The 15,078-nt window shown below is 37.1% G+C and overlaps 1 protein-coding gene across 1 annotated transcript in view; it reads left to right on the top strand.

Moving 5' to 3' along the window:
• The window catches only part of LOC135212256 (uncharacterized), a 68,648-nt gene that overhangs the window by 34,393 nt on the left and 19,177 nt on the right, over window positions 1-15,078 (top strand). The window lies entirely within an intron of this gene.

Raw genomic sequence — 15,078 nt, forward strand, 5'->3', positions numbered from 1 at the left:
GTCCCTCCTAGTTCCGTTAGGGATTCAAACAATGTTCCCTCAGTTCGTGAGCTGAGCTCGCTCTAGGTCTTTACAGTTTACGTAACCCTTCATTTCAAGGATAATGACTCACTACGTGTAGTAGTTAAAGTTAGGAAACTTTTTTTAACCGAATTTATTTAAAGAACGAAGGACAAACGTCAGCTATACTTGCAAATCCTTTGTTGCGAGCGAACCGTATGCTGTAAAATGCATAATGACCTTTCCTAGGAAAGAATATACTTGGTCCTGTGAAGAGCATTTGGCTAGAAAATTGGGTACCTCATTATCCCCTAATTATGAAGTAACAAAAGGATGGCCATGTGAGCGGACGGGAGTTAAAGCTGCCTTTTTTTCTGAGAATTATTAATCCTGATCGTGTTATCTTTCATATTATATCTTGATATCGCTAGTTGAGATGGTAGAGAAATGGTGTCAGGTGAATGAATTTGTTGTTTTGGGGCGAATGGGAGGGAATTAGTTGTGGAAAATGGTATATAGTTATAGTTATTAAAGAAGGTAGATCGTTGTTTGTTACATGTAATAACTGGGAAAATTATGACGTCACAAACTAATGTAACAGTCTGAAAATTAACATCTATAGAAGGCTGATAGTAGATTTTTAAAATCTGATGACGTAATAGTCTCTAGTTCATTGTGTGTATGTATGTGTCTGTATGTGTGTATGTTGAAAATCACCCTTAAAATTACACCAAACAGTCTATTGAGAGCGAATCAATTATTTCCGCCTTCGTAAATATGGCGTTTTGGTATTAATTTTGACTTTCGTCGAATAATCACACTCCGCTTTTGACCTATTAGATAGAGTTAACGATCCCGAGTGCTTCTAATATTTCCTCTAAATTGAGACTGGAGATCGAACCACCACGAATGCCGTGAAAATAAAAATTATATATTATATTTTATATATATAACGTCCGTGCGGATGTAATTAGATGGTCCCTGGTCCTCTTGTCATGTGACGAAACTTAAAAGGAGGAATTCGTTTTCTTTTCCATGGCACATTTTGAAAGAGACCTCCTGGTGGAGTAGGAGGAGAGGAGGATCGATTGTCGAAACAGGCGCTACTTTTCTGCTACTGTTCCACTGTAGTTCCACTACTGTTCCGCATTAATTTAATTGCTGTTCCACTGTAGTTCCACTGCAGTTCAACTACTGTTCCACTGTAGTTCCACTGCAGTTCAACTACTGTTCCACTGTAGTTCCACTACTGCTCCACGTTTGTTGCACTGTAGTTCCATTACTGTTCCACTGTAGTTCCAATACTGTTCCGCATTTGTTACACTGTAGTTCCACTACTATTCCACAGTAATTCCATTGCTGTTCCACTACTGTTCCAAGTTTGTTCCACTGTAATTCCACTGTAGTTCCACTGTAGTTTCCCTACTGTTCCACTATAGTGCCACTGTAGTTCCACTACTGTTCCACAGTAATTTCATTGCTGTTCCACTGTAGTTCCACTATTGTTCCACATTTGTTACACTGTAGTTCCACTACTGTTCCGCAGTAATTCCATTGCTGTTCCACTACTGTTCCACGTTTGTTCCACTGTAGTTCCACTAGAGTTTCACTACTGTTCCACTATAGTTCCACTGTAGTTCCAACTACTGTTCCACTATAGTGGCCACTGTAGTTTCCACTGCTGTTCCACGTAATTTCCATTTTGTTGTTCCACTGTTTAGTTTCCACTATTGTTCCACGTTTGTTGCACTGTTAGTTTACATTGACTGTTCCGCAGTAATTTAATTGCTGTTCCACTACTGTTCCACTGTAGTAACACTACTGTTCCGCATTTGTTACACTGTAGTTCCACTACTGTTCGGCAGTAATTCCATTGCTGTTCCACTACTGTTCCACGTTTGTTCCACTGTAGTTCCATACTATTACACTGTAGTTCCACTAGAGTTTCACTACTGTTCCACTATATTTCCACTGTAGTTCCACTACTGTTCCGCAGTAATTCCATTGCTGTTCCACTACTGTTCCACTGTAGTTCCACTGCTGTTCCACTATAGTTCCACTACTGTTCCGTTGTACTTCCACTATAGTTCCACTACTGTTCCACTGTAGTTCCACTTCTATTCCACTACTGTTCCCCTGAGTAGGGAGCATAAAAGGCTTACCAGAACGTGTATATAGAGATCCACAGAGAGATAAAGTAACCGCAACACATACCATCATAAGTGGCAGCCTTCGCGCGCATGCGCCAACATGGACGCGCGTATACGAAGGCTGAGCCAAAAAGGTCCCTTACATTCGTCAACAAAATGTCTCTTTTGTTTCCACCTTCTGTTTACCACCGGCGCAACTTCGTAACCCATTTTGAACGCGTATTGACCGCGCCCTGTATACGGGGCCAACCCCCAACTTTCTCGTCCTTTCATTCGCCCCAGTGCCAAAGAGAGAGAGAGAGAGAGAGAGAGAGAGAGAGCCGCTTTCTAACTCCCAGATGGCAGCTGTTTTGTTGTTTACTTATTGAGTTATACCTTTGCGTTGGGTGGAATGTGTTATCTTGGAATATTCCTAGTTATTCTTAGCAGTTTGGTAGCTGGGTCAATTGCAAAGTATGATGCCTTCGTTAAATAAACAGTTGTTGACCATATTCTTTTATGAACTTGACCAGATAGAGATGGTAATACTCTCATGTTTATAGCAAATGAATATTCGTTCATTGAATAAATAGATTTATATTCTTTATATAAACTTGACCAGAGAAAAATTCTTTTTCTAAAACGAACGTTTAAGGCTCATTTCTTTATAAATAGATATGTAAACCTTTCTTGACTTGAGAGAGAGAGAGAGAGATAGACAGACAGACAGACAGAGACAGAGAGAGAGAGAGAGAGAGAGAGAGAGAGAGAGAGAGAGAGAGAGAGAGAGATACAAAAATAACAAACGTGCATGATTACAGCAACTGTCAAGAGTGGATTACATCATAATCATCATTAAAATAACGGTGGGGAGTCTCTCTCTCTCTCTCCTCTCTCTCGTCGTCTCTCTCTCTCTCTCTCTCTCTCTCTCTTGCCTTCTTTATATCTCATGGCTCATTGTGCTATTTCTAATTTTTCAGTTCTTCGTCAGTCAAAGCAGCTCGCCATTCAGACTTTCTCCTTTGGTTGTGCTGGTGCATTGTGTCTTTGCTCTTTAGTTTTTCGCCTCTCTCTCTCTCTCTCTCTCTCTCTCTCTCTCTCTCTCTCTTTTCTCTCCTATCTCTGTCTCTCTCTCTCTATCATTTTATTATCGTGATACGCGCATCCATTCTGTTTAGGTGAAAGCCATAAAAATTTATCTCTCACTCTTATCTTATTTTTTTATCCATCTCATCTCTGCAGCGTTTCCGGCCCTCAAGGCCGCGCGCTACTTTTACCTCTCTCTCTCTCTCTCTCTCTCCTCTCTCTCTCTCTCTCTCTCCTCTGTCTCTCTCTCTCTTATCATTTTTCCCTCTGCAGCGCCTCTCTCTCTCTGCTCTCTCTCCCTCCCTCATCCTCTCTCTCTCTCTCCTTCTCCTCTCTCTCTCTCCTCTCTCTCTCTCTCTTTCTCCTTCTCCGCAGAGCACACCAACCGCTCATCTATATTCGCAAACTTGAACTCAGAGGTAAAGGGCGTAAAATATGTAAATCCAGCTGAACTTTTCCGCATACGCTTCTGGTTTGTTTAAACATAAATGCCTTCTCTCTCTCTCTCTCTCTCTCTCTCTCTCTCTCTCTCTCTCTCTCTCTCTCCTCTCTCAGGGCAGCACCGTTTCATCTCTCTCTCTCTCTCTCTCTCTTTTTCTCTCTCAGAGACTACGTTTCATCTCTTTTCTTCTCTCTTCTCTCTCTCCGGACACTACTGTTTCACCTCTCTCTGTCTCTCTTTCTCTTTCTTTCTCAGGAGAATACTCTCTCTCTCTCTCTCTCTCTCTCTCTCTCTCTGAAGAGATTACTGTCTCCCCCACTTTTGTAAATCACCATTTCACTATGGATGCATCTCTCTCTCTCTCTCTCTCTCTCTCTCTCTCTCTCTCTCTCTCTCTCTCTCTCTCAGGGAAGGAGGTGGGGGTAGGAGAGAAGTTTGTTAGACCGTGCTTTACGAGTTCCGAATAGACCATAAACCCTGATATAGATCATTTTATCCAATCTTTGGGGCTTAACCTTATTCTTCGTGATATGTGGAAGAAGAAATTACCAAGTCGGAGTTGCTTTCTTTGTGTATGTGTGTTTGTGTTCCATTGTTCCCTTAGTTAGACCTTTGTGTGGCTGAATGTTATTATCTAATTGTTTGTCAATATTGATGATTTAATTGAAAGTTTATGAAGTGGGTGCATTTCGTTTAAATGGTCTGTTGCTAATCAGCGCTCTTGTATTAGATTCGCTAGTATTACGTATCCTGAAGGTAGACTCTCTCTCTCTCTCTCTCTCTCTCTCTCTCTCTCTCTCTCTCTCTCTCTCTCTCTCTCACACACACACACACACACACACACACACACATAAATCCAATTTATCTTTAGTAAAATGATAAGCTACACCACCTTATAACATATGTGAATAGGAGACTCTCTCTCTCTCTCTCTCTCTCTCTCTCTCTCTTTCCTCTCTCCTCTCTCTCCCTCTCTCTCTCTCTCTCACCAAACACACACACAGAATCCCATTTATCTTTAGTTCATAATAATAATAACCTACACCACCCTTATAATTATATGAATAGGAGACTCTCTCTCTCTCTCTCTCTCTCTCTCTCTCTCTCTCACACACACACACACACACACACACACACACAGAAATCCAGTTTATCTTTAGTTCATAAAATAATAAGCTACACCACCTTATAATATATCTGAATAGAAGACTCTCTCTCTCTCTCTCTCTCTCTCTCTCTCTCTCTCTCTCTCTCTCTCTCTCTCTCTCTCTCTCTCACAAAACCCACTTTGTCTTGAGTTGTTAATAAGATAAGCTTCATTATTCACTGTATTTTCTGGGCTTAACTTGTGGAAGTCAACAAAGTGGCGAGCATTAGTTTTTTTCTCTTTTTTTTCAGTTTATGAGGTGCGCTTTCATTCGTCATTTGTTTGCCTTTCTTGCGCAGCAGATTTTTGAAATTCACAGTTTCGGGGAGAATCATTTCTATAAGAAAAATTTTGTAGCTGTTCCTGTATACATTTGTAGCAATTTCTAAATATATTTGTAAGAATTGCTAAGTATGTTTGCAGCCTTTACTAAATATATTTGTAGCCTTTGCTAAATACATTGATAGCAATTGCTAAATATATTTGTAGCTTTTGTTATATGTAGCAGTTGCTAAATATATCTGTAGGAATTGCTAAATATATGTAGCAATCGATAATTACAAATGTAGTAGTTACTAAATATATTTGTAGCCTTTGCTAAATATATTTGTATCAGTTACCAAATATAGTATTTGTAGCTTTTGCTAAATATATCTGTAATATTTGCCTAATATATTTGTAGCAATTGTCTGTAACATTTGCTAAATATATTTGTAGCAATTGCTAAATATATTTGAATCAGTTGCCAAGTATATTTATAGGTTTTGCTGAATATATTTGTAACAATTGCTAAATATATTGGTAGCAACTGCTAAATATACGCGTAACAGTTGTTAAATTATATTTGTAGCAACTGCTAAATATATTAGTACCAATTACTAAGTAACTTTGAAGTTGTATAGGGTAATATATATATATATATATATATATATATATATATATATATATATATATATATATATATATACTATATGAACACGATTGACAGAACAATAGTTTATAACGTTGTATGGGGCAGTAACCAATACCAATATGTTTAACCCATATGGGCATTATTATACATTTCGCCACTGTTTAGTATCGATGCCGTGGACTGTATACCTGATATTGAACATTAACATCGCGTTCGGTTTTTTTATTTTGGGGATAAATGCTCCATTTTATGTTGTCGTTTTTACATTCATATTTAGATTCGGGTTTCGTTTTATTTATTTATTTTCTTAGGCTAAAATATTGAATTCATTTTTGCATTTCCATTGTTTATGTACATTTAAATAATTGTCGTTTTTTAGTTTGTGTGCATATAGTTTACTTATGTGTGTGTGTGTGTGTACATTCATATGTATACATTATAACCATGTATGGTGTATTTAATATATATATATATATATAATATATTATCTATATATATATATATATATGTATGTATGTATGTATGCATGTATATGTATAGCATATAAAGATATATGTATATAAACATTCTCTCAGGAGATACTGCATCCATCCACTTTTTTTGCACCAACCCTACATCTCTCTCTCTCTCTCTCCTCTCTCTCTCTTCTCTCTCTCTCTCTCTCTCTCTCTCTCTCTCAAACTCGGGTCTTCGCCCGCCTAAAAGTCTTCCGAGTGAACACACAGAAGCATACGTTGGCGAAACTTTTTTTTTTTTTTTTTTTTTTTTTTTACTCTGTGGCTGGAAACTATTTTCGTGGCGGATAGTTTTTCTCCCTAGAGAGAGAATAAGATTCTCTCTCTCTCTCTCTCTCTCTCTCTCTCTCTCTCTCTCACACACACACACACACACACACACACAAGAGAGTACTATATTACTGATATATTAACTTTTTAAAGCTCCTCATTTCTCTCTCTCTCTCTCTCTCTCTCTCTCTCTCTCTCTCAACACATTACTCTTTCCTCGTGTTCAGGTATTTGATCCAGTCACAAAAACCTATACATTGAAGAGGTACCTTGCAAAACTCCGTCACTCCACAGATGTACGGTTTTGTTGTAAAAGTATGTATGTATGTATGTATATGTTTGTATGTATATGTGGATGTATGTATATTATAGAAGGTGCGAACTCACACAGGGTTTAGAAAGTGAATATTTCATTTTTAATCTCCATTGTCGCTTTCTCTACCAAAATATTCGATCTGATGAATTGATTTCATTATTTATTTCCACTTGCGCTTTGAAAATTATAACTTTTATGAAATAAAACTCCCACTGAAATAAAATCACTAATGGCGAATTATCTTCTTCTCTTTCTTTTATCGCCCATTAACATATCTTTAAAAGTGTGGAATCTACGAATGACATTAAGCAAATCTTTAATACAACATTTCCCACTATTTTATAACAGGGATTAAGAACCCCGATATAGTGACAAGATAATGCGTTTTTTATATATAACTTTATCTTTTTATTATGTATAACGAGAAGCTTGAATATTTATTTTCTATTAAGGTAGAATTTCCTATTTTTTTTTTTTTTTTATTCGTTCTACCTCATTTGAATAATGGTGTCCTAATGGAATGTCATCTTTCGCCACATTATGACGTCATTTTCCCAAGTCATTGTCTGAGGGGGGAGGGAGGGTAGGGGGACGTCAGAAACATCGTCTGAAGGGGGTGGGGTATGAAGAAGGTGGGGCGGGGAGGGGACGTGTCTTAGAATTCAAGTTATCTATTCATTAATATTTATTCCTTAACCAGTGCCAAGTAGACTCCGGCCGCCTCTGTCGAATTAAGAATAATGTTAGGAATATTCTCTCTCTCTCTCTCTCTCTCTCTCTCTCTCTCTCTCTCTCTCTCTCTCCTCTCTCTCTCAAGAGATAACAGTTTCATCCACTTTCTTAAACTCCTCAACTCTCTCTCTCTTTCTCTCTCTCTCTGATTTTCTCCAGGAAAATATGTAAATTCAACTGCAGTATTCTGCATACTCTCTCTCTCTCTCCTCTCTCCTCTCTCTCCTCGTCTCTCTCTCTCTCTCTCCACCGTTAAATAATTCGCCTTGTCCCGCGGAATACCCGTCCTCGAAGATCCGTCCCCCCTCCTCCTCCTCCTCCTCCTCCTCCTCCTCCCTCCTCCTCCTCCTCCTCCTCCTCCAATCCTCCTTAGGAGGGATATCCGCGTAGCATGTCATTACCTCTGGGCTGAAGATGACATCTCCAATTTACGTTTAACAAAAACTCGACTATGAGTCTCCCCACTGTTGTGAACATTTTCCAGTTCTCTGCCAAAATTATTCTTACAACGGTTATTCATTTTTTTTCTTCATTTTCCCCTTTTCATAGTCGACTCTCTCTCTCTCTCTCTCTCTCTCTCTCTCTCTGTCTGTGTGGATTTTTGATTATTTATTTTACGGTATAGTCTCTCTCTCTCTCTCTCTCTCTCTCTCTCTCTCTCTCTCTCTCTCTCTCTCTCTCCATTTTCGGAAGCAAGCCTTTTGATGGGAATAACGAAGCAAATTGCTTTAGAGTCGAGTGCTTGATTCCATTTACCCGTCAGAAGCTCTTGTGCCTGTTCCCGTTTTTTGCGTGCGAGGGATTATATTTATCGAACGGTTTCGTCGTCGGTGGCAGGGCCACTTGCTGAGGAGAGAGAGAGAGAGAGAGAGAGAGAGAGAGAGAGAGAGAGAGAGAGAGAGAGAGAGAGAGAATATCTCCCCAAAGAGAATATAAGAAAATTGCTCTTTTGTGCTTACAACAACAATAATAATGATGATAATAATAATCATAAAGGCTTGACAAACATAAATCTATTTCACAGCGCATTTCTCACAAGGTTGGTAATCTGTTTCAGGGGAATCTAAACCCCTCCCCCCACCCCCTTCCCCATCCCAGAGGGGGATACCCTATCCTTACTACGTACCCACGACCCCCCCCCCCCTCCCAAGTAGAATATTAGAATCCCGGATAAGACGCGAAACGATTCCGAATAGGTGTCGGGCGCTTGCAAATATAATGCTTCTTGCTTTTCCATTTTTGGGCGGAATTATAATCCGATACTAATGTGGTGTCTCTGCAGCCTCTTCCGGGCGGATTGTGACACTTATTGCTCCAGTTATTCTTCTTTTATTCAGTCGTGGCTTTTTTTCTTGAATTTATGATAATTAGCGACTTTTTTTTTTTTTTGCTTTCTTTTTTAATTTATGATTATTAGCAGTTTTTTTGCGTTTTTTAATGATTATTTTGCGTATTTCATTCATGTGTTATTGTTTTTAGTTAAAAGGCGTAATTTTTTTATTTATGATTACTAGAGTTTTTTTGTGTTTATTTTTATTTATGACTATTAGCGTTTTATATATATATATATATATATATATCTATATATATATATATATATATATATTATATATATTGATATATATATATATATATATATTTGTGTGATAATTCATGTGTTTATTTTAGTTGAAATGCGTATTTTTTTTTATTTAAGATTACTAGCGTTTTTTTCGCGTATTTTTTTCAAATTTATGATTCTTAGCGGGGGTTTTTTGCGTTTTCATTCATGTGTTGTTTTTTTTTTTTTATTAAAAGGTATTGTTATTTGAGTTTTTTTTTTTTTTTTTTTTTTTTTTTTCTTATTCTAGTTCCTCTCTATTCAATGGTTTTCTTTAATGCATAATTATTAGCGTTTTTTTTACTTATGAAATCGTGTTTTTCTTTTTTCTTTTTTTTTTCTTTTTTTTTTCTTTTTTGCCTTAAGGTATTGTTATTGGCTTTATGTTCTTTTTATTTGCCTTTTGCTGGGCTTTTTTATATTTGCATATATATATATATATATATATATATATATATATATATATATATATATATATATATATATATATATATATATATATATATATATATATATATATATATATATATATATGGGTAGAGCGGGTTAAAAGGCCTCCGTGGGGTAAAAGGCCTCCCCCTATTTTCTTGCTTATTACATATCATAGCAACTTAGTAAGCTGATCAGTGTAGCAACACCTTCTGCCTGAAGCTTTCCATACCAAACAGCCAGGGAGAATTAGAATGGGACACAGCCATCACGCATTTTTCTTCTTTGGACACATTTCATGTAAGTATGCGTGCTATATCAGGGATATCCTGTGCGGACAACTTGTCAGTAAAGTCAGTACTTTAACTACAGTTACTTTAAATGAGAGCTAAGAAATATCTTGCAATGCAATCCAGACTTGAAAACTCAATTGAGGTACAGGTGGATTTAGTTTTCTTAAAAAATGGCAAGTGGGGTAAAAGGCCCACCACGCTTTGGGGCAAGAAGCCCAGGGGGCTTTTTACCCCATCTGATCAGTTGGACGTGTAACCAGTGGTAAAAGAGTACAGACTACATCTTAGTTGTGCAATGAAGGCAGCGGGAGTTTGTCTTCCTCTTACGTTTATATTTGCCCGTAAAAGGATGACTTCACTACTTATGATCGGCAGCTCACCTGGATCATTTGCTAGATGCACAGCAAATGGATCGTCTAATGCTGATTGTTTCGTAGACTGGCTACATCACTTTGTTAAAATTGTTAAGCCAAGTCGAGCAGAAAAGCACATTACAATTCCAGATGGCCACCAAAGTCACAGAACTTTAGCCAGAGAGAATGGAGTAATGTAAAGAAAATTAGTCTACCTTTTTGACTTATGTCATTTTTGTTCTTATGTAAAACTTATCCATTATTTCTTTTATTTGTGTTATTCTCAGTGCTATATAAAAGTGAATTTATTTCTAATTGTGCTGCTACAGCTGTCATGTAGGGAAGTGTCAGTATATTTTACAATTTTGCTAATTTCATTTCCTATGAATATCAAAAAGTTCCTAGGTTTTACAAGAAATTAAGAACTCTTAAGATTAATTTGTGTATATTTCCAAAAAAAACACAATTATTCTTGAATATTTTTGTGAGGAAGGTTTGAATTTTTTATATTTAGCAAAAGTAGGCGTCTACTTTTGCTCTATATGGTAGGTAGTTTTCATGAAGTACCACAATATCTTAGGTATGGGGCAAAAAGCCCCCACCGTGGGCTTCTTACCCCACCCATGGGGTAAAAGGCCCCCCTTGTTCTTTTTTTTCAGGCCATGTTTTTACTATCCTAAATTGCTAACAGCTTCTCATGATTATGATCGTTGATACTCCAATAACAAAGCTTTCTAGAAATTATTCTCTGTTGGGTCAATAGCTGAAATACTGTAGACTATATACATTTCCTTTTCCCCTTAAGGGGCCTTCTTACCCCACTCTCCCCACAATATATATACATATACATAGTTTATATATATATATATATATATATATATATATATATATATATATATATATATATATATATATATATATATATATATATATATATATATATATATATATATATATATATATATATATATATATATATATATATATATATACATATACATAGTATATATATATACATAGCTCCGCGTGTGTCATATACATACCATATTGTAAGCTTGTATGTTCATTTGAATATGAAATCTTCTGTACGTTAATGCTTTAAAGAAACATTCTCTCTCTCTCTCTCTCTCTCTCCCACTTTGCCTCCTCTCTTCTCGTCCTCATCCTCTCTCCTCTCTCTCTCATTTCAAAACGGAAGAGAGGAAAATGAAATTATAATGTGACCTGGTGTATGTTGCTGTGGCTTCTCTTCAGAGAGAGAGAGAGAAAGAAAGAAAGGAACTCCTTCCTCGTTCATGAATAGCGTCTATCTTCATCATTGTCCTTATTCCCCCATGGAATCAGAGTGTAGTTTTTTTTATAAACTGAACGTTTTCTATTCTTCTTCTTCTCTCGAAAGGATGTTGAATGAATCGCCCTTTTGATACATTTAAACTCTCTGCTCTTCTAGCCTTATTTTATTGCAAACTGAAAATGGAGAGGGAAGTATTGAATTGCAAAGTGTATTCTTTACTTTCATTCGCTTTCATTGCAAAAGGGTGTATTTACAAAATAGGTGGGAAAGTATACGAGAACTCAAATTATTCAGTGGAATACGATTAGCGGTAGTTTAGTTTCTGCTGGGTTGAAGGCGATACCGGGACTAGTTTGGACCTTCGGACTCGTCCAGACTAACGCAGATAAGAGAAGTTTCATGACTTTCATTTGCTTTCATCACAGAGGTTGTGTTTACAAAAATAAATGCAGAATATTACCAGAACTTTCATTATATATTCAATGCTGTTTTGAGGGCGGTAAGGTGGTTAATGTAGACCTTTGGTCTCGTCCAGACTAGCGCAGATAAGGGACTGCTTGGAGCATATTGACAAAATTTGGTGCACATTGATAAAGTTTATTGTTTTAAATCAGCTGTGAATGGTACGTAACCCAGAAGAAGGTCTGTATTTTAACAATGTGTGAAAGAATATATATATATATACATATACATATAGATATATATATATGTGTGTATATATAATATTAATTAATAATATATATTTAATATATATATATGTGTGTGTGTGTGTGTGTGTGTGTGTGGTGTGTACGTGTGTGTGTGTGTGTGTATATATATATATATATATTTATTCGAGCTACAAATGTCCTTTAATACTTAATTCGCTCTACCTCGGAATTGATGTATTTTCGTAAATGTAAACCGAAGGGGGGATTTAGTTGATAATAATTTCGTCCTCTGGTGGGTTCGAACCGCCGTCCAGCGAAATTATTAGCAACTGAAAAATTCCCCTTCGGTTTACATATATGAAAATATATCAATTCCGAGGTAGAGCGAATTAAATAATAATTATTAAAGGACATTTGTAGCTAGAATAATTTATATGAATCACGGTGATGTAATAATATTCATATATATATATATATATATATATATATATTTTATTTATATAAAGATACATTATGTATCTACATTCCTGAGAACACGAATAATAAAAAGATTTCATCAGATATCAATTCATTCATCCACTGATTACAGACATACGTTTAAATTCAGATGATATTTTAGAAGTCTACACGTTCTTTCAAAACATTGATTTGATCAAATATCAATTCATTATTCCACTTAATTTCTGGACAGCCAATCTTGTATTTCTCTTCCCCAAAGCTCACTTTCTTAGCCTCGAGAAATTCCGAAGAGAAATTCAAGAAACGCTTTCGAGAATTGTTTGCTAAAGAATACAATGAGAGGTGGTGGTGGTTGGTTGGAGTTTGGAGGAGGAGGAGGAGGAGGAGGAGGAGGAGGAGGGGAGGAGGAGGAGGAGGAGGAGGAGGAGGAGGAGGAGGAGGAGGAGGAGGAGGAGGACCAGAATATATTTTAGCGGAGGGAGTTAACAGAATGTTAATGAAGGAAGGAAGGAAATGGAAGGAGTTATAGAAATAGGAAATAAAAACCTGGATGTTTTGATTGACAATTATGACTTAACTTTGTCCTCCTCTTAATTCCATTTGTGCGAGTTTGTTTTTTCTTTTGGAAAAAAGAAAGGATGGGTCCTTGTCATATTTTTTTTTTCTTTTCGTTTTGTTTAATTTGTGTCGTACGGCCTTTCGGTAACTTTCTAAAAGGGAAAGCTACCACTCATGTTAACTTTCCGACCTTAATTGGAAAAAAGTGACGTGTAATTTTTTTTTTCTTGGCACCGAAAGCTACTACAGGTTTTCATTTTGCTTTTGTGTGAGTGTGTTTTTTCTTAACAATACTGAAGTTTTAATGTTTAATTGTTGAAGGGTGTGGGGGTTTTTTATTTATTTTTTTTTTTTACTACCTCAGACAAAAGGGTGTGATCGCATTTTAGTTTACTCAAAGGAAACGATGCTAATTTCATCTGTAGATTCCGTCTCTCTCTCTCTCTCTCTCTCTCTCTCTCTCTCTCTCTCTCTCTCACACACACACACACACACAAATAATTGCAAGGAACGAACTTTTATTTTTATAAACGTGAATTTTTCATGTCATGAAGTATGAATACCTTTGAAGACTGGCCTCTCTCTCTCTCTCTCTCTCTCTCTCTCTCTCTCTCTCTCTCTCACACACACACACACACACACACACACACACACACACACACACACATAATCGCAAAGCATGAACGTCAATTTTACCTGCCATAATGTATGAATACCTTTGAAGACTGGCATCTCTCTCTCTCTCTCTCTCTCTCTCTCTCTCTCTCTCTCTCTCTCTCTCTCTCTCCACCCCCGTGCCCTTTCATTTCACCGTAACTCGCTCTCGCAATTACTGTTATTCTAACGATTATGGCGACGGGAGCAAATGTGCGTTGATGATCTGAATTGCTAATTTATTCCGTCGCTTGGGCGCGAATTACTCATTCATTAGCGACAATGATATTGGCGTTGCCATCCGTATTATCACAGCGACTTAACCCAGTCGCCTTCATGGACTGACTGACTGATCGACCGACGACCAGTGACAGCCCATCCGCCTCCCCCCCCCCCCCCGCCCCCCCCCCCCCCCCCCCCCCCCCCCCTCTCTCTCTCTCTCTCTCTCTCTCTCTCTCTCTCTCTCTCTCTCTCTCTCTCTCTCTCGCTTCTGTTCTTGTGATGTCTCTCTTTCTTTATCTTTTTTTTAGGTGGTTGTAATGTTTCGAAGAGTGTTCTGTTCTCGTAATGTTTCTCTTTTATTGGAGGGTTGTAATGTTTGGAAGGGTTGGTCTGTTCACGTAATGTTTCTCTCTTTTTAGGGGGTTGTAATGTTTGGAAGGGTTGGTCTGTTCACGTAATGTTTCTCTCTTTTTAGGGGGTTGTAATGTTTGGAAGGGTTGGTCTGTTCACGTAATGTTTCTCTCTTTTTAGGGGGTTGTATTGTTCTAAGGGTTTTTATTTTTCTTTCCATTCCAACTTTTTCTTGTCTGTGTGATCTGCCTTCGTGACCAGTTTTTTGCCTTAAAATGCGAAGTTCTCTCTTTATTTTTATTTTTGTATATATTGTCTACCATTGTCAGCAATGTCTTACCCTCGAAAAGGTATGAAATTGCCTTAACATTTTCATTATTTTTTACCTTTGAAAAAGGTATAAAATTGTATACCATTGTCACCAACTTCTCACCCTTTGAAAAGGTATAAAACTGCCTACCCTTGGTCACCAATTTCTTAACCTCGAAAAAGTATAAAATTGTCTACCATTGTTACAAAATTTCTTACCCTCGAAAAGGTATAAAATTGTCCACCATTGTTACCAATTTCTTACCCTCGAAAAGGTATAAAATTTCCCACTCTTGTCACCAAATTCTTACCCTTTAAAAAGGTATAAAATTGTCTACCATTTTCACTCATTTCTT

The sequence above is a fragment of the Macrobrachium nipponense genome, chromosome 40, assembly GCF_015104395.2.
Source record: "Macrobrachium nipponense isolate FS-2020 chromosome 40, ASM1510439v2, whole genome shotgun sequence".
Taxonomy (NCBI): Eukaryota; Metazoa; Arthropoda; class Malacostraca; order Decapoda; family Palaemonidae; genus Macrobrachium; species Macrobrachium nipponense.